The sequence below is a fragment of the Otolemur garnettii genome, unplaced genomic scaffold (assembly GCF_000181295.1).
Source record: "Otolemur garnettii isolate 467f Iridium unplaced genomic scaffold, OtoGar3 scaffold00136, whole genome shotgun sequence".
In the NCBI taxonomy this organism is placed as follows: Eukaryota; Metazoa; Chordata; class Mammalia; order Primates; family Galagidae; genus Otolemur; species Otolemur garnettii.
Genome location: NW_003852531.1, coordinates 2,874,748 through 2,896,576, shown reverse-complemented (window position 1 = coordinate 2,896,576; position 21,829 = coordinate 2,874,748).

Genomic DNA, 21,829 nt, shown 5'->3' with positions numbered 1-21,829 from the left:
AGATCTAGTGATGTGTTTATCCGCTATTATAGTTTCCTTCATGATGTGAAGCCCATTGAAATTAGGAAGCTGTGTTATCTGATGTTTAACATTTTTGAACTCTCTGGATTCAAAAGAGAGAAATACTGTCATTGTTTAACAAAAGAATTTTCTTGTCAAAAAAAATTCTTTTCTGCTACAGCATATTTAGCAGCATTAACACTTAATAAATGAGAATTAGATACATGGAACTAAGCCTCAACAAACATCCAATGAACACCCAGCCGCCTCCAACACGGAGGCCGGCGCGCAAATGCACACACACAATCCACCTGAAATGAGAATCTTACGTTCTGATGGGCTTTCATCTATTTCACTTTGTTTCTCTTTTGTAAACACCTGACCTTTTTCATCATGCCTTCCTGTCCTAAAAACGGCAAAATGATATATGGGAAAATGGAAGGAAATAGTGGAAATTCAGTCCATAGAAGTTGCTCAAAAGTAACAAGAGAAACAAAGCACACAGGCCCCTGTGACTTTCCTGTCACTCTGGTGCCCCTGGCACTCTCCATTCCTCACCTTCGCTGTAGCATTTCACTGTAGTTGGTTTCCTAGGTGCTGTGTCTCTGTTGGTTCTATCTATTCCCAGTGAGAATCCCTGCTATCCAATGTGAGAAAGAAAAAAAAATTCTAAGTCCCCCAACCAACAAAATTGACCTTCCCCTTGGTCAAGGGGACCTCAGAAAAACTTCAAAACCGACACACCAGCCATGACAAGATGGAAGGTCAGACACACCTCATTATAACCCCTCCCCGCCACCATGCCACCTTCTTCCCTGAGGAGTAAACAGAACCAGACCTTGGGAAAGATTTATTGCGCTGCTGGTTTTCGTAAACTGCTCGCGCTGCTCCTCCTTTTTTGCTGTTTCAAAACAACTGACCAGCATTCCTTCCTGATAAGGAGCCACCAACCATGGAGTGGCCCTGACTGGTCTGTGGAGGCTGCACAGGGAGGATTCTTCTATCCTCAGCTTAACCTTTTAACATCAGAAATCTGAAAACTTTACCTTCAAATCATACTAAAGTCAGCTGGCACCTGTGGCTCAAAGGAGTAGGGTGCTGGCCCCATATGCCAGAGGTGGTGGGTTCAAACCCAGCCCCAGCCAAAAAAAAAAAACAACAACAACTGCAAATCAGACTAAAGCCACCAATTTTTTGCACATGTGGCCTATGAAGGGGCAGGAAGTTCACCATAAATTCCTGTTCCCATTGTCTTTTCCAAATTTGTGAACCTCATAATTTCTTCAGGTGACACATGATATCTTGAAATACAGCAAGACAATTTTCTTTTTCAAGAGAAATTAATGTGGATTTATAGCCAAAGCCATTGACCAAATTTACAAGCCAAAGGAGGGGCCCCTGGAGTGGGTTTCTTACTATGGAAACGTAGACGGGTCCTTTCATGAGAATTGTAACAGACAAATACCTCACTTTTCAGTACCTTAATGAACTTTTGACTCTGGTTTTCGGAACACGTAAGATATCTTTGGATTGGCCATTCATTTCTCTAGATTTTCTAGGATAAAAGAATTATAGGTGTGAGAAGGAAACCGCCAGCTCGTCTACTCCAATTTTTTAGTTTTGCACATAGGGTATTCACAGAAGGTTCAGCAGAGTCAGAACTCAGTCGAGACTGTGGTGTCCTTAAGTGAAGTTCTATACTTTCCTCCATCCCAGTCTTTTCTGTCATTTTATACCTCACTACCTTCCTCCCTTCTCTTTTCATTTTGAAGTCTCTAAAACATAACTTCATCAAAAGGGAAATGTCAACCAAAAGGAAGAAACTAAGGCACAAAATATAATTTTAAAGAGTTTGCTTGAGCCAAGGTAAGGACAGCTTCCCAGAAGACTCAGACCCAACTTACCATGGAGACGAGCCCCATTTGACCTTTGTTACAAGCAGGTTATCAAAGTTCAAATGGGGGACAAAGAGTGGGCAGATATGAAGGTGTTTGTCCAGAATTCTCACTGGTTTACAGAAGTAGCATGGAGTGCTTGGCTATACACTGATGGACTATACAGGGCAGGAGGATGGTGTCCAGCGGTGTTGTTAGGCTAATTTATAGCTACTGGTTGTTGGGGTTAGTCCAGAGTCCACAGAATGAGCAACTACAGGAGATGATTAGCTCCAGGGAGAAAGAGGGAGGTGGCTGCTGCCTCATTCCCCTGCCTCCCGGGGCCTGATAATGTAGAGGCTCACATTCCTCAGATTAAAGGTTTCTTTTCTGTCTCGTAAGTAATCCACTGCCAATCCCTCTTAGGTTCCCCACATGGCTCTGCACCCCATGCAGAGGGCCCAAGCGCTCATCAGCCACAGACACAAGCCCCTCGTGGGATGGAAACAGCGGAGAGGGCCACAACTGTGCTCCAGGCAGGCCGCTCCAGTGCTGCCTCAACACCTTCCCAAAGAGCAGCCAGCAGCCCCCGGTGCTCCTCTTTCCCTGCCAAGCCCACCAAGTGTGTTCCTTCCTTTCTTAAGAGGAAACAAGCTGCAGATTCCTGGGCTTGTTCTTGGAATTCTTTCTTTCCTTCCATGGGATTGGCTCTTCAGGTGGATTCCCGGAGCTGCCAACAGCACCTTTTCAGAAAGACTGGCTCAGGGATGTGCTCTCCTCTCTTTGCAAGGTGAGTATTTCCTGCTCCTAAGTGGAAGCCCCTCACTTTCCCCAAAGCTTCACACTTCCTTCTAAGCCCTATAGGTAGCTTATTGATTCTTCCAGGACCTGATGCAAGTCTTTGCCCATCTGATCCTCATTCTAGAACCTGAGACCTAAAGATGAACCAATGAACCAGAACAGTAACTCTGCCGAACCAGGAAGCTCAACTGGACCTTGACCATCTTGACTTTCCTGGGCTTAAAGTCAGATTTCCACATGTGGCCTACACTAACATATATCCGTCCATGAAAGGTAAGGTATCCTTTTGCTGAATTATGTGGTATTCTTATATTCAGTGGAAAATTGTTGACCATCAATTACATGAGGCTCCAAGCCCACAGTGAGGGTTTAAGCGGGGGCGGTGGTGGCTCCCATCTTTGGGAGCTCACAGAGCACCAGGGAAGCATCTGTATGTCTCCCCGAGAGTGCAAATAGAACTATCTGTGCACCAAAAGCTGATGCCAAAGTCCCTTATTGGTCAACTCCCTGAACTCAACAGAAGCTACTCAAAAATCAGCTTTCCTGAAGTGTGTTTATTTCAGGGAGAGATAGAATATAACAGAGAGAGATAGAAACAAATTTCTTTTATTGCTTTGTGTTGAATTTCAATGACTGCTTATGGTGAAACAGAAGAAAACTATAAGTTGATTAAGTGAATTAGGTGAATTCAGCATATATAAGCAAACAGATAAAAACCTAGCATTTATTTGCAACTAAATTAATAGGGGATCACGACATTAATCAGGACTAACTATAAATATCACTGTGCGTGTGTTTTTTATCCTGGAGCTTTTTGCAGATGTTTTGCTGAACACCCACTTTGAGCAGGGCCTCCATGTGCCAACAGCTTGCAAAACCCACGTGACCCCAAAATCCATCTGTAATAAATGGCATTATATCACCTGTGTAAGGCAATCTTGCAACGTGAAGGGACCCTGGAGTGATTCCTCTTGCAAAGTAAAGAATCCTTTCTGAAAGCAAATCTTCAGCCCTATATCAGTCAGAATAGGCTCTCTGCTGAAATAAACAATCCTTAAATTTTAGCAGCTTAACTCACTTGATGATTCAATGGGAGCGTTGGGAGGCAGCTTCGATGGGGTGACTGTCAGTCCAATCTCCTTCCAGCTTGAGCCTCCACCACGCCTTGGAACCTGAAGTTCTCTCTTAAATCCTATTTCTGGCTTGCAGGTGAGAGGAAGGAGAGAATGGAGGAGGAGCCCGCAGGACGGGAAATATTCCGCTCCTGCAGTGTTTCTTTGGCTGGAAGTCAAAGCCAAGCTGAGCCTCAAGCAAGGCTGGGACAGGTGGCCTAACAAAGGACTTGCCAGGGAGAAGTCAGGGAAAAACTCGCCAGTGTCCACTAATTTCTTGAGTATCTCTGGTGTGGTTTTCATAAGAAAATAAAATATATTTGCCTATTTTAACCATAACAGGACAAATCAGTTTATTAAGTATGTATCATTGGAAATTATTCTTCATCTTTAAAAACTTTCATTGATTTTATCTTTAAACCAACCAATTAAAATAGAAAGACTGAAAAATTATTTTGGCCAAATTACTTTTGCATCATCTCGTTGTCACTGCATTGCCTTTTATGAGAACACAGATCAAGTCAATTACCAGGTACTGCTACTACTGAACTTTGGATTTAAAAATAACGGAGTTGATTAAATGGCAGACAAATAGCTCTTCTTATGCAGGGTTAAAGAGGGATTTGCTGATTGGTTCCATCTCCAAGATGGATTTTTAAGTAAGGGGGAAAAAGCTATAAAACAACACAAATAGGAAAATAAGCTTTTCCCTGATACTACTTACATTACTTTTCTATTGCTCTGTAAAATATGACCAAACATGCAGCAGCTCCAAACAACGTGAATTCATCCTGGGCCAGCTGGGTCCTCTGCTCAGGACCTCACTGCACTCTCAAGTGTCGACTAAGGCTGCAGTTCCATCTGAGCTTCAAGGTCCCCCTTCCAAGCTCATTCAGGTTGATGGCAGAATTCGATCCCTCTCAGCTCCTTTGGACCACCCTGAGGCCCCAGCTCTCTGGCAACCTGAGGGCTTCTGCTTGAGAGCCAGCAGCTATGGCACAGCCATGTGTAACAGAGTCCGATCATGGGTCTGACGAGTCTTCATCTTCCCTGGTCCTGGGACGCTCCAGAGGGGCACTCTGCCGGGCAGGTGCACCAGCAGGTGCAGGAGCCCAGGGGGCCATCCTAAAGTCGGCCTCCCACACTACTGTTTCTTTTTAACAAAGAGTTTGTGCGTACACTGTGTGCATGAAGGCTACATCTGCACAGGCTCAGGAGGAGCAACACCAGGCTCATCTCTGGAGGGCAGAACTGGGAGACGGGGAAGGGGAGAGATATATCTATCTTTCTTTCTGAGTCCTATTTGGATAATTTTATCAAATATCACCTATTCAAGTGAAGTTATTAATTAGAAGAAGAATGGCTCACTCAGAGCTTTGTTAGAGGAGGAGCCCACAATGCTGTCAGGCCCAGAGATGAGGCTGTGGGTGGGTGGCCCTGGTGCTGGGCTCTCAGGGTAGGGTGGAGTGCACGCGCCTGGGTCTAATGAACAAGAGCCCTGAAACTTTAGTGCAGGAACTGTGAAGGGCTCCCGTCTGGGAAAGTGCTGCCATGTCTGTGCAGCCAGAGCTTTAAATACAAACTAAAGTCATAAAATAGAGCAACAGCTTCCTGTGTGTCTTACCTGCCAGCTCCCCAAAGCTGAGCAAGAGCTGCCTTCCTGGTCAGGCACCTAATGTTAAGGAGACTGTCCTCCTAGCTCCTAGACTTCAAGTCCATTATTTCTCAGGATCTGTTTTTTGAATTTTAACGCCCTCCCCCAGTAGCATTTTATCCCTCTAGGCCACACCTAGAAAATTTGCATCCCAATTGCTACGTTGCTTATTTGATTCAAGTTTCATATCCGGCCTGGCAGAGGATTACGCCAAGGGCAAGGTCTGGTTTTCTGGTGCACACTGATGTCAGCAGGAGACAGGCTAAACAGTGACTTAGGAAGCAGCAGAGGACCCTGTGGGGGTGATGTGGGAAAGGAAGAAGCAGGTGTCCACTGCAGGGCTGGGTGCCCGTCCCTTAGAGCCCTGGGAGCCAGGGTAGAGTTAGTGCCCCATCCCGGGGCATGGCAGCCACGATTGCTCCACCAGCGCCTCTTGGTCACTACTTGGAGGCCGATCCCTACAGAGGCCATATACCTGCTTCCTAGCACTTCCGGCCTCCCCACAGTGGGCAGGAAAATGCCGGGGCAAAGACCAGCAGATGTTTGCAGATGGGAGTCAACAGCCGAGTGCCAAGGGGGTGAGTGAAGCATCAGCAGCATCCTGCACCCCCACAGCTGTACCCCCTAACTGCACCTCCATAGCTGCACCCCCACAGCTCCACAGCCTAACTCCACCCCCATAGCTGTACCCCACATCTGTACCCCCCTAACTGCACCCCATAGCTGCACGTGGAAAGTGAACACCCTCCACCTTGGCTGCAGTTTCACCCTGGACCTTTTGTTTATTTTAAAATTCATAGACTATTTTTTAAAAGAAGTTTTATAGGGAGGTTTTCAGAATCTAAACAGGACCATAGCTGGTTTGTAGAACAATGAATCAAAAACACTGTGAGTTCCCAGTTCCCACCCCAGTCCCTCCTGCACCCCTGTTATTAACAGGAATACGAACCTGCCACATTTGTTGCTATTGCTACAGTGTCACTCACACTCCCAGTGAGGTTGGGGTTCACTCCACGGCTGCATTCTGCAGGTTGTGACCAACATATAGTGATGTGTTCATCATTCCTATATCATACCCCATCCCCTGTGCTTTTTAAAAACTCCTATTTTTAGCAATTCATGCACCAGGACCCCCTGCCAATTTCAAAGCCCTGTACAAACTCAGGTCTGATTTGTCAAAGAAGACATCAGTAAGTTAATTTTTCGCTGGAAGCCAATGAAACTAATTTTTTCAGAGTTGCCAGAATGGGCCTGATTCAAACCTGGGTAAAAGAGAGTCCCTTTGTGAAAATACTCCTAGAAAAATTGTAGGGACAGCACATTCTGTTTTTCTGTTGATCAGGAGGAGGCTTTCAGGGGCCCAAGGCAAAGCCTATATTTGGTGGTTCTGAGGACAGCCAGTGATGGACGCCAGGGAGCTTCCGCAGAGGGCATGGGTAGCCTGCCACAGAGCTGGGCACATGGCCACACCACCCAGCCTGCACTGAAGGAGTGGTGAAGACCCCACAGTCTTTTCTCTGTGGCCTGCCAGTCCTGGAAAGGGACACATTAAGCTCGGCTGTCAAGACAAATCCCAGCTGCTAAGTAAATCACAAAATGAGGCTGCCAGTCATCTTGACTGGATGAAACATGGCCCCCAAAGTACAGCTGGCGCTAAGTGTCACTGCATCACTGCCCGATGACATCCTCTACACTCTCCTGCAAAGTCACCCCCCACTCTTGACACCTCCATCACCCACGCTGCCCTCGGCTCAGGCCCGCTGCTCGCTGCCATTCCTGGAAAGGAATGGTGCCTCTTCTCCCTAAGCATGAGCAGCAACCTGGGGTTATAAGTGGCTATTCCTGAAGACGCCTTCTCACCAGAACATCTCCAGGTACTGGCTACTTCACCCTCAATGCTATGCCTCTTCTCTCCCCAATTGTCACTGCAGCCAAACTCAAGAAAAACCAAGGACACATTCTGCAAACTGTGATAAATCTCAGGGGCATGTCCACCATGCCAGCTGGAACTCTATTTTTAAAATGATGAAGACATTTGCCAGAAGTGCAGCCTGCTGTTTGGGCTGGAGGCAGCATGGTGGACTGTTCCAATGGCAATATAATTTTTTTTTTTTTTTGAGACAGTCTCAAGCTGTCACCCTGGGTAGAGTACCATGGTGTCACAGCTCACAGCAACCTCAAACTCTAGGGCTTCAGCGATTCTCTTGCCTCAACCTCCCAAGTAGCTGGGACTACAGGTGCCCACCACACCAGACTATTTTTTTTTTTTTTGGTTGCAGTTGTCATTGTTGTTTGGCAGGCCCAGGCTGGATTTGAACCTGCCAGCTCCAGTGTATGTGGCTGGCGCCCTAGCCAGCAATATAATTTTAACAAAGGGGAGAACCACAGGGAAGGGTGACACGGATATTCACTCTAATTAGCAGATGGGAGGTGAATCAGCATCACACAGGCAGAAGGTGAGACTCTACTGGCAAGTTCAAAAACCAGAGCTGTGAGAAGCTAAAACTGAAACCCACCCAGACCATTCTTGGTTTATCTTCTTCTTCTCTGAGATCTTAATAAGTCATTAAAGTTTCTCTGGAGTCAAACAAGTCGCCCCACTATGATGTTCCCATAAAACCAACTTCCTGTTGCTCTGAGGACTGTGGATAACGGCCCCTGATACATGGGAGTTTGAATGCACACTGATAAAAATCAGATTTTCTGCAAGCGATGGATATTAAAAATACCAAACTTTTATGATTTTTGAATGTTAAGCAGCGTCCACAGGGCTGGAGTGACCTCCCAGAGTGTAATACTGTGAGACGAAGCCAGGAAGGGCAAACACCCTCACGTCTTTAATAATTTGCCTGTTCAGCCTTCAACCACTGTGGTCTTCAATATGCAGACTGCCCAGCTGCAGCTGTTCTCGTAAATATTCCTTAAAGCAGCCGCTCCCCAAGGGTTTGCCAGCCCGCTGCCAACTTGCCTTCACAGAGCAGACCAACTTCCATCTTGGTTTCCCTCCTGACACCAAGTTAATCTAAATTCAAGAACAAAGTCTTCATATTTGTCCTTGCATGTCAAGGATTACCAGCACTGACAGTGTTCTCTATTATCGGTTGTCATTTTCTTTGCTACTTAATCTCTTTCTTTCTCCTGTTCAGGGGCCTCCTCTTACTTTTTTTCCTACTGAAGAAACAGGAGGGTCCCCCCCCCCTTCCCTTTTAAAGAAACTCACAAAGTTAAAAGGCCGGCTCAGCCTGACCACCTGGACGGACGGGAGGGCTGTCTGCCGGGAGCCCCGCCAGCACCAGCTGTGACATTGTACCCTACCAGCTTTGTGAAGGCCCTGCTCGTGGGATTGTCCTGGCTCTGTTGACAGCCACCTCCCGCCCAGCCAGTGTCCCATTCCAATTGTCCCCAACTTCCCTTGTTTAATGCTGTTTTGCAAATTATTAAGCACTGGAAGTCTGTTAATCACAGTTCACCTCCTGTGTAAGGCCACACAGGGGAGGCAGGGCAGCGGGGGAGGCCCGCTGGCAGGGCTGAATGTCTTGGGTGGTGGTCTATTCACACGCCTAACGAGATCATTACCGCTAACTAAATACAAGCCTGGCCTCGCGACCCTCTGGGGAACCATGTGGGCCCGTAAGGAACGTCAGTATCGTCTCAACCCCCACTACACTGCCTTCCAGGACGGGGAGCTAAACCCAGGATCAAAATGGCCCCCAGTCCCCCAGCCTCAGGCCCCTGAGTGACACACTTGGTGGGCATTTGCCCCCTGTCCAGCCCAGGGCAGTCAGGATTCAGCCAGCCCAGCCCTTCAGCTGACTTGACACACTGAGTCTCCTTCCTGGGACCACCTAGGAAGCTGGATTTAAGATGACCAGTCCAGCCTTCCCACAGCTCTCCATGGGGCTAGGAGATAAGCTGAGTGACCCGAAGTCCAAGCACAGACCCAGCACTGTCCTTGGATTGTAAAGTCAAGGAGGTAAGCCAGAAGATGAGGACTTTGTGTCACTGTTCATAAGCCACTGTCACCTTGAAGGAGATGATCGTGAATGTCCTTGGCATTGTTTGGTGTTTTATTCAGATGTCATTTTGTCTACCAGACAACAGGCAATTTCTTTATTCACTGGAGAGGTGAAGAAGGCCGTGTGGACTCACCCTCAGAAACAAAGGTAAAGTGTGTGAGTAGGTATGTGAGTGTGGACCTGCAGGAGCATGTGTGTGTGTGTGTGTATGCATGTGTGAGCGTGTGCATGCTGCAAGTCAGTGCATGCATATGGGAATGTGTACGTGTGAGAGTGTGAGTGTGTGTGTGTGTGCATGTGTGAGCATAGACCTGTAGGAGTGTGTGTGTATGCCTGTGTGAGCACTGGCATGCTGCAGATCAGTGTGTGCATGTGAGAGTGTGAGTGTGTGGGTGTGTGAGCATGGACCTGCAGGAGTGTGTGTGCATGTGTGAGCATGTGCATGCTGCAGATCAGTGTGTACAGATGGGAATGTGTACGTGTAAGAGTGTAAGTGTGTGTGTGCATGTGTGAGCATGTGCATGCTGCAGATCAGTGTGTACAGATGGGAATGTGTACGTGTGAGAGTGTGAGTGTGTGGGTGTGTGAGCGTGGACCTGCAGGAGTGTGTGTGTGTGTGCATGTGTGAGCGTGTGCACGCTGCAGATCAGTGTGTGCACATGGGAATGTGTACGTGTAAGACTGTGAGTGTGTGTGTGCATGTGTGAGCGTGTGCATGCTGCAGATCAGTGTGTACAGATGGGAATGTGTACGTGTGAGAGTGTGTGTGAATGTGTGTGTGTGTGCATGTGTGAGCATGGACCTGCAGGAGTGTGCGTATGTGTGCATGTGTGTGCACGCTGCAAGTCAGTGTGTGCAGATGGGAATGTGTACGTGTGGCAATGTGAGTGTGCATGTGTGGGTGTGTATGTCTGTGTGTTAAGCTAAATTCTTTGCTGTTCAACAAGAATGAGATTTACATGGGCAATTTTGCCTGCCCTCCTGATGACAACCCCAGGATGACATGCTGGGAATTAAGACTTTCTAGAGAAAGAGCTGGTGCTGACTGCCTTTTATTACTACACTTTTCCATTCTCCTTCCTCTCAAAAGAAACAGTGAAGGAGTAAAATATCCCAAAGCAAAAAAATCTTTAAGGTCACACGAAAGGAAAACGTTTGCCCATTTGCATTTTAACAATTTATTAATTCTGGCAGACGCCAAAATCAAACTATAATAGAATAACAAAATTCCGTGTTGTGTTCTTTTTGAACATCGGGGCTCTGGGGGCACCTGCCTACTTCTGTCACAATCTAAAGGAAGGGACACCTGAATGCTTCCTTCCAAGCACACTAGGGGCACACATTCCCACTGTGCCTCTGGGACTCAGATTCCTAAAGAGACACTAAGTCTTGAGATTGCTCAGATTTTATTTCAGAATTGCCACTGTGGTCCAGCAGAACACCAGGGTGTTTAAGGCTACATTTAACCCAAGAAAGCTGAGAGAAGAAAAGGGGGGTGTCAGAGAGGAGGGATGGCCTGTAGATGTAAGAGCACAAGAACATAGATGAACTGGTGGCATCTCTCGTAAATGACGCCACCACAAATACCGTCCACGGACCAGGGTCGGCCACGAGACCCTGGGATTAGGCTTTGTGGCAAGTTATTGAAAATACCCCTTTAAAAATTTAAGGACATCTAGGGGTCTGTTTGAATTCTTTCTTTCTTTTTTTTTTTTTTTGTCTTCCATAAATTCTTTTTTAAAAATTATTGTTTAAGATTCATTGAGGGCACAAAGAATTAGTTTACACTGATCGCCTTTGTTAGGTAAATCCCATTTGTAACTGGGCATCCTGCCCCCAAGAGGTGAGCCTACTGCCTTCATATTTGAACTGAGTACATTGGGTTCTTGCTTCTTCATTCTTGTGATGCTTTACTAAGGCTTTATTTCTTTTTTATTTCCTTTCTATTCCCTCCCAATTTGGAAGAGGAAGCACCATCCTCCCAAGTTCCCATAGGTGTTGCTTGAACGTGGGTGGCTCCTTTCCTTGGCTGTGCAAAGCAGTGTTCGAAGTCCTGTTTGTTCATTTCTCTGGAGAAATAGTCCCAGTAGTTAGCTTCACCTAAAGTAGGGCCGGGAATGACTCACTAGGATCAGAACTCAGACCCCTCACAGAAAAAAGCAGGGTCCTCACGGCTGCAGAGAGCAGATCATTTTGCTTTTTTCAGTTTTCTTTTTACCTGAGTACACTGATGCTCACTGCTGATGAAAAAGCCTCTAAAACCCACTGACAGTTAATAACTCAGACGGATTTGAGGTTTGCAAACATGACAACATTGAGCCTCTGGCTCCTGGGTACCCGAAGGCCTGGCATCCAGGCACCACAAGGAGGTGTCTGGGGTGATCCTCCCAAGGGACTCCCAGCACAGGACTCAGCATGATGCTGGGCACCCCCAGCAGACTGGGGCCAGGCCTGGTTACAGCGATGCTCCACTCTGTGAAGGTGAGAGGGTGTGTTTCAGGATGAGTGGAGCAGAGACACGGAGAGTCTGGTCTCCTGCTCTCCTCGGCCCTCTCCTAAAATTTACAGCTATGCGTGTGAAGTGTTGATTGCTCACCCTTCTGCACCACTCATTGTCAACACAGCTTCAGCCATAAGAGGAAGAAGGTGGGCTCAGGCAGAAAATGCCCCACTAGTCTGGCATCCTGCACCAGACTTTGCCGAGAGAACCCCAAAGGGCTGCGACATCCCCCCTCACACCGTGGATGGTGGCTAACCGACCCTCTCTCCCTATTGCCCAGGAAGAGTCCCCCACACCGGTCACTCTCTTACCTTCACAGCAAGCGGCCACGCCCCACTGTTTTCACCAGGATAACCAATTTGGACAGAATCTAAAGCTTAACCTCTTCCTGACCCAACCTCAAACAAGGAAATTCTTGCCCTCAAGGGATGCAGCCAAGCTCCAGTGGCAGCATGAGCAGTGAAATTGTTCTTGCCACCTGCCCCTCTCTGCACTATTCAACGGGCTTCCAGGGAGCTTCCTCCAGCAGAAAGTCGTGTATGCTTTAAACAATTACTTAATACATGAATACTGAGATTTCTGTCAACCAGGAGCAGCCCCGCCACCATGCCTTAGCAAAGCGTCACTCTTCGCAGAGCGGTGGCATTTTTAAAAACATTAAGTGTGCTTCCTCTCCTTGCCTGACAACCTCCGAGGAAATAGCTAACCCTGAACAGATAAGGCAAAGAGTAAAGGTTTTTCATTAAATCCTTTTTAAGTTTTATCTCAGGCATAGGAATTTTTACGAGGTAGAAACACAATTTTCAGGTTCAGGGAGCTGGAATATAATTTTGGTCAGTCTTTTAAGAATATGGCTTTATCTGAGTGGGTTTATTATTTTATAATGTACTTCTGTGTAATCTCATGCCAGGCTCCTCTTTGTTCATTCTGCTGTGGCCACCCCGGCCTTCTCTCTGTTTCTTAAACACTCCAAGGCTGATCCCACCCCAGGGCCTTTGCATTAACTGTTCCCTCTGCCTGACTTTCTTCCCCCAGATCTGCACACGGGGCCTCCCTCTGCCACTCCAGTCTCTGCTCAGAGGCTTCCTAGTCCAGGAAGACTTTATGGCTATCTCTACACTAGTCACTCTGTCATCTTAAAGACATTTTTCACTCCTTAAATTTGCTAATCTGATTATTTGTCTTCTTGTTTATCACCTGCCTCCATGAGGGCCTTGCCTCTTACTCTCCTGAAACAAAAGCACCTGCCACATAGTAGGTACTCAATAAATACCTGTGGGTAGAACTCCTCTTGGCAGATTTGAAAACACCACTGAACATTCTTGTTTGGGGCCTATTGGGATATTTCTTGCTTCTCTTTCAAGATTACACTTTCTGGCGGACTAGTAACTAGTATGCTGGATTTGTTCCCATGGATTCTGCACATTAAACTATATATATATTATCCATGTGTGTACATATAATCTCAATATCCCACCGTTAGCAACCAAATGTCTGCTCATCATCTTTGACCTCGTGTTTATATCCATAAAACCAATTCTACTTCAGATTGCTCTTTCACTAAGAACCCACAAAAACATATGCTACAAGAGCTTTGAAGGATCATTTCGGAAATCCATTCTACCAAGCTTTCCTTCCTCTCCTCCAGGGCTCTTTCTGTACTGAAGCACCACGCTAAAGTGGGCTGGTAGGAGGATGAAGCACCCCAGGCCGTAGCAGGTTTGGGACAACTGTACACCCTCCCCCTTCATGGTTAACGCTACTCATTTAAAGGACAGTTAAGTTTGTTTCTGTTTATATCTCATTTTACGGTTTTTCCACGTTGTTCATTTTTTTTCCTAAATATATAAAAATTAACATGTTTCAAAAGTCTAAGGCTTTCCCACGTCTGTCCCTCCCACCTGGTTCACACCCCACACTCTTCATCCTGTTCTGACCCGTTCCCTGTAGGTGCAAATCTTAGTAGTTTCCAATTTACCCTTTCTGTATTTATTAATGCAAAAAAGGTATTAAATGCACATTTTCTCACTTTCTACTTACTGACACAAAAGGAGGCATTCTCTAGATAACTCTTGCTCTTTGCTTTATATGCTGAACAGTGGAAGTCACTCCCTAGCAGTTTTCAGCAATGGTCCCTAATATTTTTCATATTTTTCACAGCTGCCTTGTACTCCATGGTGTGGCTGTACCACCATAGTTTTTGTTTTGTTTTGTTTTGTTTTTTGAGACAGAGCCTCAAGCTATCCCCCTGGGTAGAGTGCCATGGCATCATAGCTCACAGCAACCTTCAACTCCTAGGCTCAAGCTAGTGTCCTGCCTCAGCCTCCCAAGTAGCTGGGACCATAGGTGCCCGCCACAATGCCCAGCTATTTTTTTGGTTGCAGCCGTCATTGTTGTTTGGCTGGCCCGGGCTGGATTCGAACTCACTACCTTAGGTGTATGTAGCTGGTGCCTTAGCCACTTGAGCCACAGGTGCTGAGCCTGTACTATAGTTTATTCCAATGCTCTCCTGAGTGGGCCTCTAGGTAGTGATCAATACTTTGTGATTGTAAACAATGCTGCAATGAATTGCTTTTCTTATATAGATTTTTGCATTGTTAAAGGTGTGTCTTTAGAGTGAAGTCCTAGAATTGGCATTGCTGGGTGAAAGGCAAGGGCATATATAGTTTTGTGAGCAATTGCTAAGTTCCTTTCCTCAAGAACTGTAGCAGTTTGGGCAGGACACAGTGGCTCACACCTGTAATCATAGCACTCTGGGAGGCTGAGGCAGGACTGCTTGAGCTCAGGAGTTCGAGACCAGCCTGAGCAAGAGTGAGACCCCCTGTCTCTACTAAAAGTAGAAAAATTAGCCAGACGCCTATAGTCTTAGCTACTCAGGAGGCTGAGGCAGGAGGATCCCTGGAGCCCAGGAGTTTGAGATTGCTGTGAGCTATGACTCCTTGGCACTCTACCTAGGGCAATAGAGCGAGACTCTGTCTCAATAAAATCCCCCAATACAAAAACAGCTGTGGCACTTTGTGTTCTTACCAGTGTGTCTGTGTTTCCTGGGCTTATGTCTGGGAACTTGTGGCTAAAAGTCAGGCTCAGAGGACCATTTGTTCACGGGAGAGGGAGATCTGGAGTCGGTGATTTTGACATAACAGACAGCCCTTGAAGACTGTGTTGGGTCTGTTGGTCACAGCCAGCATCTCTGATTTACAGACCTCCACTCATAAATACAGAGCAAGCTACAGACACACAATAGGAGGAGTGAGAAAAGGGAGCCTGAGCCCACAGCCTCTGCTAGAAGGACATGCGAACAGATGCAAAGGTGGTGGACAGGGACCTACAACCCACGAGGAGCTCTGTGGCAGAGGCCTCCATTTCTGCAGCCCCAGGTCAGTCTGTCCTCTTTGGTGCCCCATGTCCCTCTGATCCATCTCACCACAGAAGTCTCCAAAAGCCTCCTGAGATGCTATGGCTTTGGATTCATTCAGTTGCCCGAATATCTCTCAGAGGATCCCAGCCCACAGTTTTCCCAGACTACCCGTCATGCAGAACAGTAACAGGAGTGCGAGCCTGTCACTTCCCTCAACACTGCCCCTGGCCACCCACCCGCCGACCCTGCCTCCTTTCATACTGTCTGTGGGGTTGCTCTGTTATTACGTCCACTTTCCAGGTGTGGACAATGAAACTCAGACAAGCTGCTCTCTTTACCAGGGTCACAGGTTGATGCTGGAGTCCCTGGTGGGGTGGGATTTGAACCCAGCACCTGCCTTTTAAGCTCCCCAGTGAGACCAGTCTGTAACTGTCAGCATGTCTAATAAGCAAGAAAAACCTGATGGGTCTAAGATGCCACGTTCTCACTTGCTCGTATCTCTGCTTGACATGAGTCGATGGTGGCCCTTCCTCTCTGCACCCAGCTCTGAGTCATTACAGCCAAACCCAGAGCTACCTGGCAGGAGGGTCTAAAAGAAATCAACTATTGAACTGTCAGCACCATGTTTTCAGAAGAACTGCTATGTGTTTTCCAAAGGTAATACAATATTAAGTAGTAAAATGATTTTCTAGGTGGACCAGATGTCAGTTATAAATTTAAAATGCAAGCAGTGTGAGCTAGCTACACTTAAAAAGTCCTGGGGTACAGCTGACTAGCGTTAAATACAAAATGTCCTTCTGTCTCTCCCATTCATTTGCCAGTCACACTGTTGGTTAAAAGTAGTCATTTTGAAAGCAGTAATTCATTCTCTACGGTCCTTCCTTAACACAATTTCAGCCTGCAATTTAGATGATAGGAAAATTACCACCTCAGTGCACTATATTATGTGATATAAATGTTATTGCAATTAAGCCTGCTAGGAATACACACACACACACACACACACACACTCACACACACACACGCAGACCCAAATACAGTACAACCAGTCCATGATTCAGTTTAAGTAGCTATTTCCCAAACCAAGGAATTTTTCTTTGTTTAGTAGAATCTGGGGCCAAAACAGGTCTCAATGTGAAACCAAGTGTTCAGGGTTAGACAGAAACTGTAGTGGAGTGGGGGTCGGTGGGAGATGACATGAGTGGACTGGGCTGATCTAAACATCACCAGGGCCCCCAGCCAGCCACCAACACCTAGCAGAGTGACCCAAGACACCTTCCCTCAACCCAGAGCTGATGGGGCACCAGGAACTGAACTTCCTAGAAATCTTGGCTCTGTCCTGCGTTGCCTCCCCTCCCCGCAGCCACTGTCTTGGATCCACACGACATACTTTGTTGTGGATCGTCATGGTCACGCCCTGACAATCTTCTTTGCCAGTAATCTCTTCCTCTCCCAGTTTATCCTTAACACGATGTGCAAACAATGGCTCTTACCTACAGCTCTAGTGGGGTTATTCGCCTGTTCAAAATCCTTCCAAAGGTTTGCACGCTGTCCACACCAGTGTCCTTTGCTCTCTGCAATGCCCACCCCCCAACTTACCTTCCACCAGAACTTTTCCACAGGGATGATCCTGGTCGTCTTTACCAGCCAGTCAGACCCCACTTCTTCTGGGATGTCTGCACCACCAAGTCCCCCGGGGAGGTCACTCCCTTCATTGATCATCATTCCTCCTGTATCTGCCAAATATGTTCACTGTGGCACTTAACGTAATCCCGTGTGATCATGGCTGGGCACTTCTTGGGAGCAGGGGCTGTGAGAGAATCAGTGTTGTTTCGTTTCGGGGCATTTCTTATGTTGAAAAAAAATTTAGGGGTGGTGCCTGTGGCTCAAAGGAGTAGGGCGCTGGCCCCATGTGCCGGAGGTGGTGGGTTCAAACCCAGCCCCAGCCAAAAACAACAACAACAAAAAAATTTAGAACATGTCAGTGTGAAGTTTCAAAGTCTTATGGGTGTTACATGATGAATGTCTTCTTTTTATTTTTTGGACTAATTTTGTGGTTGTATGTATAGCCTCATTTTGAGATAATATCCAGGGGATAAGTCCAAAACCTTGTCAAATGGGAGTTGGGGCCAGGAGCTGCCCTGCCCGCCCTGCACAACAGACTCTGGTCCTCATTCTGAGGGAGGTGCCCTCCCTGGGCCAGCACTTCAGAAGCAACCGATAAATGTCAGTTATACTGAATTTAAAAGAACAAAGATTCCAGCCAGGCATGGTGGTTCGCGCCTATCCTAGCACCATGGGAGGCTGAGGCAGGTGGATCTTCTGATCTCAGGAATTCACAACCACCCTGGGCAAGAGTAAGACCCCACCTCTACTAAAAATAGTAAAACTAACCAGGCTTTGTGGTGGCCACCATAGTCCCAGCTACTTGGGAGGCTCAGGCATCTGTTGAGCCTAGGAGTATGAAGTTGCTGTGAGCTATGATAAGATCACAGCAGTCTACCCAGGGCCACAGAATGAGACTCTGTCAAAAAACAAACAGGGCAGCACCTGTGGCTCAAAGGAGTAGGGCGCTGGCCCCATATGCTGGAGTCGGTGGGTTCAAACCCAGCCCTGGCCAAAAACTGCAAAATAAACAAACAAAAACACAGAGCAAAGACCCCTTCATTTCTAGGTAAAATAAAAGGAAGGACCAGTTCTTTTCCTGGTTTTTTTTTTTAATATTATCTTTTTAAATCATGGCTTGTCTGTCTAAACAAATTACTGATAGTTAGACAAGGGTAGCTTCTGTAATAAATAACTTGAAAAGAAAACAATTCAAAGACACTAGAAGCTTTCCCCCCTCATGTGCCTCGTCCAAAAAGAGTGTTCTAGCCATCAGGCACTTCTCCTTCAAGCAGGATTTCTAGAGCACAATATCCTGCACCCCCTGGCTCTTTTATCTGCCATGTGGCTCCCAAAGGTGTCTGCACCAAGTCATAAAAGGCGGAATGAGAATGTGGTTACAAGCAGGAGCTCTGCCGCTCCCTGTCCAAGGGCAGAAGGCAGCCCCATGAGCACACACGATTGCAAGGGGTGCCGGGAGCAGAGTCCAGCATCACTCAGGCAGGAGGGGATTGGGGCAGTGGGCACAGCGTCTGCCTCCTGAATGTTTCTGTATAAAACAAGAACCGCCCTGCTATGGCAAAAGGCAATGGAGAAAGTCTTAGCAAAGAAAATAATAACATTAATAAGTGTTCTTTCCTGAGTGCTTACTAAATACCAAGCACTGATCTCTACGTAAATTGCTTCATTTTTGGTTTTGAATGAGCTACAAGGCAGATATTCTTATCTCTTTTCTGAAGGTGAAAAAACTGAAGCTCAGAATAGGAGAGTAATTTGCCCAAGGTCACACAAGTTCACACAGTAAAGCTGAAGTCCCATTTCTGTTGGCTAAGTTCAGAGTACGGCATTTGTCTTTGCTATCATGTGATGTTTCCTGAATAATTAATCTTCAGAATGGCTTGTAAGTTTCAACACAGAACAGAGGGAACTGCAGAGAGTAACAATCTGTAACTTGTCAGGCAGTAAAAGAACTTTTGGAAGACACCACATAACCTCCGTACCGCAAAGAAGAGAAAATTAAGGTCTAGATAAGGTAGTGACATCCAGCTGGCGGCCCCCTTGGCTCCCGGAGCCCAGGCTTTTCAAACCCCATGCCTTGTTTAAAGGAGTTGTGAGATCAATAGAGGAAATGGTGACTGTACTGTTGCACATGATTCTCAAGCTCACGTTCAGAGCAGTAGCACCATAAATCCACCCTAGACACTAAGCAGGGTGACCTTTCCAGTACTGCTCCCTGCTGGATCTCTGTAGAAACCACCTGCCAGAGACGTCCAGAATGACAGCGCACCCCAGGATGAAAGGCTCCGAAGGCCTCAACTAACACAAAAAATGTAACCCATCATTTGCATCCTCACTTTAATCTGAATTTAAGAAGGAACTTGCGGAATGGCAGAAGCTGATACAGGATTTCCAGGCTTCCTAGTGACATTGGTGTTTGCCAAGGAAAGACTTGAAAACTTTGCTTTTCAACATGACAATAGCTTGGATTTGCTTGCTTAGGTTTGGGGAGAGATGGTTCTTCACCAGCTTCAGATCTGCAATTAGCACACTCTTGACACTCACACCGTCCACTCTCTGTCCCCATATGACTTGCAGACACTGAATCTAAGAACGGAGGGGACAGGACGTCACCGGCTTACCCCAAGTGAATCAGAGCTTCCTGCAGAAATATGAGAGTCTATAAATTTTTCCAGCGTCTCTACCCAAATACATAGATTTCTTATTCTTCTAACGTAGGTAAAATGGTCCCTTCCCACCCTAAGCTGCCTGAAATAGAGTCAGGTGGCTTCACAACAATGGCTAATGGTATTCACAGTGTCATTTTCTGGCTCCAACCTGCCCTTGAGCTTCACTTCTTTATCAGCCTGATTTATAAAGGAACACATTTTTATTGTGACCAAGTGTGAAAATGCAATACGTTTTGCTGTATATTCTGTTATGAAAATACACATCTTTCAACGGGAAACTGCGACAAAGAACCCCCGGCGGCTCTGGGGCGGGGCCTGCTCCACCTCTGTGCCCCCCCAATCCCCTTCTCTCCACCCAAGAGCCACTTTTGACCTGACTTAAAGTTAAGCAGATTTTCAAAGCTGTGAGAAATGCTATTAACTCAGAAAATTAGTCCTGACTTACCTGTTTTTCTATTAATCCGCAGGAACGGAGCTAATTTGGATTCCGCGCAGACCTGCAACCTTGCGCTGCGAACGGAGGCCGCGCACACGGCTGGAATGACAACGGCCGAGGTTTATTAGTTCACTAGGAAATGTTTTCTGAGTAAGCGTGTGGTGTGAAAAGGCCCAATTTTGATAATGGATGTGCCTCTTTGAGCTTTTAATTCCGTGTTTAATTGGGCACAAAATTCAGGCTCTCAGATTTCGTGTAGGTGCCGGCCAGAATAATCAAACTAGCGGTGACAGGAACGGAGCGCAGGGAACTGCCAACCTCGAGTCAGCAGCACCGGGAACGCCCGCAAAGCCTCCAGTTTTAAGGTATATTTTTAATGACCAGAAAATTGTGAGAAATTGCTTTGATTGGCTTAAGTGCCTTGATGACATGGAAGGATGTTAAATCATGTACAAGCAACTTTCTGATTCCAGCTGTTGAAAGGGCTGCCATATTCCAAGCCACCAAATGCGGGTCCAAGTGTACAGAATTCTAGTTAAACAAGAAGACTATGATTTTTTTCTTTTTTAGAGTTCTGTTGCCCAGTGTGGTGAATGCAGTTAATAATCGAGTACTGTACATTTCAAAATTGCTGAAAGAATAAATTTCAAATGTTCTCCCCACAAAAAACACTAAGTATTTAAAGTGACAGCTTCATTTAATTATTTCACATTGTACTCATAGATTATAACATCCCTCTATACTCCACCAATTTATAAAATTACAAATTGTGATTTTACATTAAAAAATAGTATGAATATGTGTGTATGTGAGAGAGGAGCTGTAGAGGGACATAAGGGAATATCATCTATCAGTGAAAATGAATCACTGTATAGCAGTAGCCTGGATGAATTTCACAAATACCGAGCAGAAGAACTAGGTACAAAAAAATGCAAGCTCTGACTCAGCGCCTGTGGCTCAAGTGGTTAAGGCGCCAGCCACGTACACCTAAGGTGGAGGGTTCAAATCCAGCCCAGGTCTGCCAAACAACAATGATGGCTGCAACCAAAAAAAAAAAGAAAAAATAGCCAGGCATTGTGGCAGGCACCTGTGGTCCCAGCTACTTGGGAGGCAGAGGCAAGAGACTCGCTTGAACCTGGGAGTTGGAGGTTGCTGTGAGCTGTGATGCCACAGCACTCTACCCAGGGGGGACAGCTTGAGGCTCTGTCTCAAAAAAAAAAAATGCAAGCTCTGTTACTCTATTTACACGGAATAATACATAAAATATTATTCTATGTACATAGAATTACAAAGAATAAGTTGCACTTAAACAAGTTTAGAGAGAAATACTTATGTAGTAAAACCATAAAACCTAGGAGACTGAGTTCCATCTGGAAGGGGAGTGGGGCAGGACAGCGGCTGCCAGGGCTGCCAAGGAAGCTTCTGGATATTGTCACCGTTCTGTTCTCCAGACCTGAGTCATGGTTACGAAGTCACTAACTTTGTGACAATTCATCCACTAAAGTGTACATATTTGTGGTCTCTGTGTTACAATTCACAATAAAAATTAGACCTCATGACATTTCCTTTAAAAAATAGTTCATTCCTGGCTCCAGCTAAGTGAGCAGGAAAGTATCAGGGCTGCAAGATCCTCTGCTCCTTGTACCTTTGTCTGGGAGGCCTTTGATGAAACCATCACAAAAAGATCAGGGAAAACTCTTGCACAGTAGACAAGAGTCTTTCTGATTAAACAAACTGAAATGCCATCAATCTGGAAAAGGTTCACCAATTGTGATTTGAACACTTG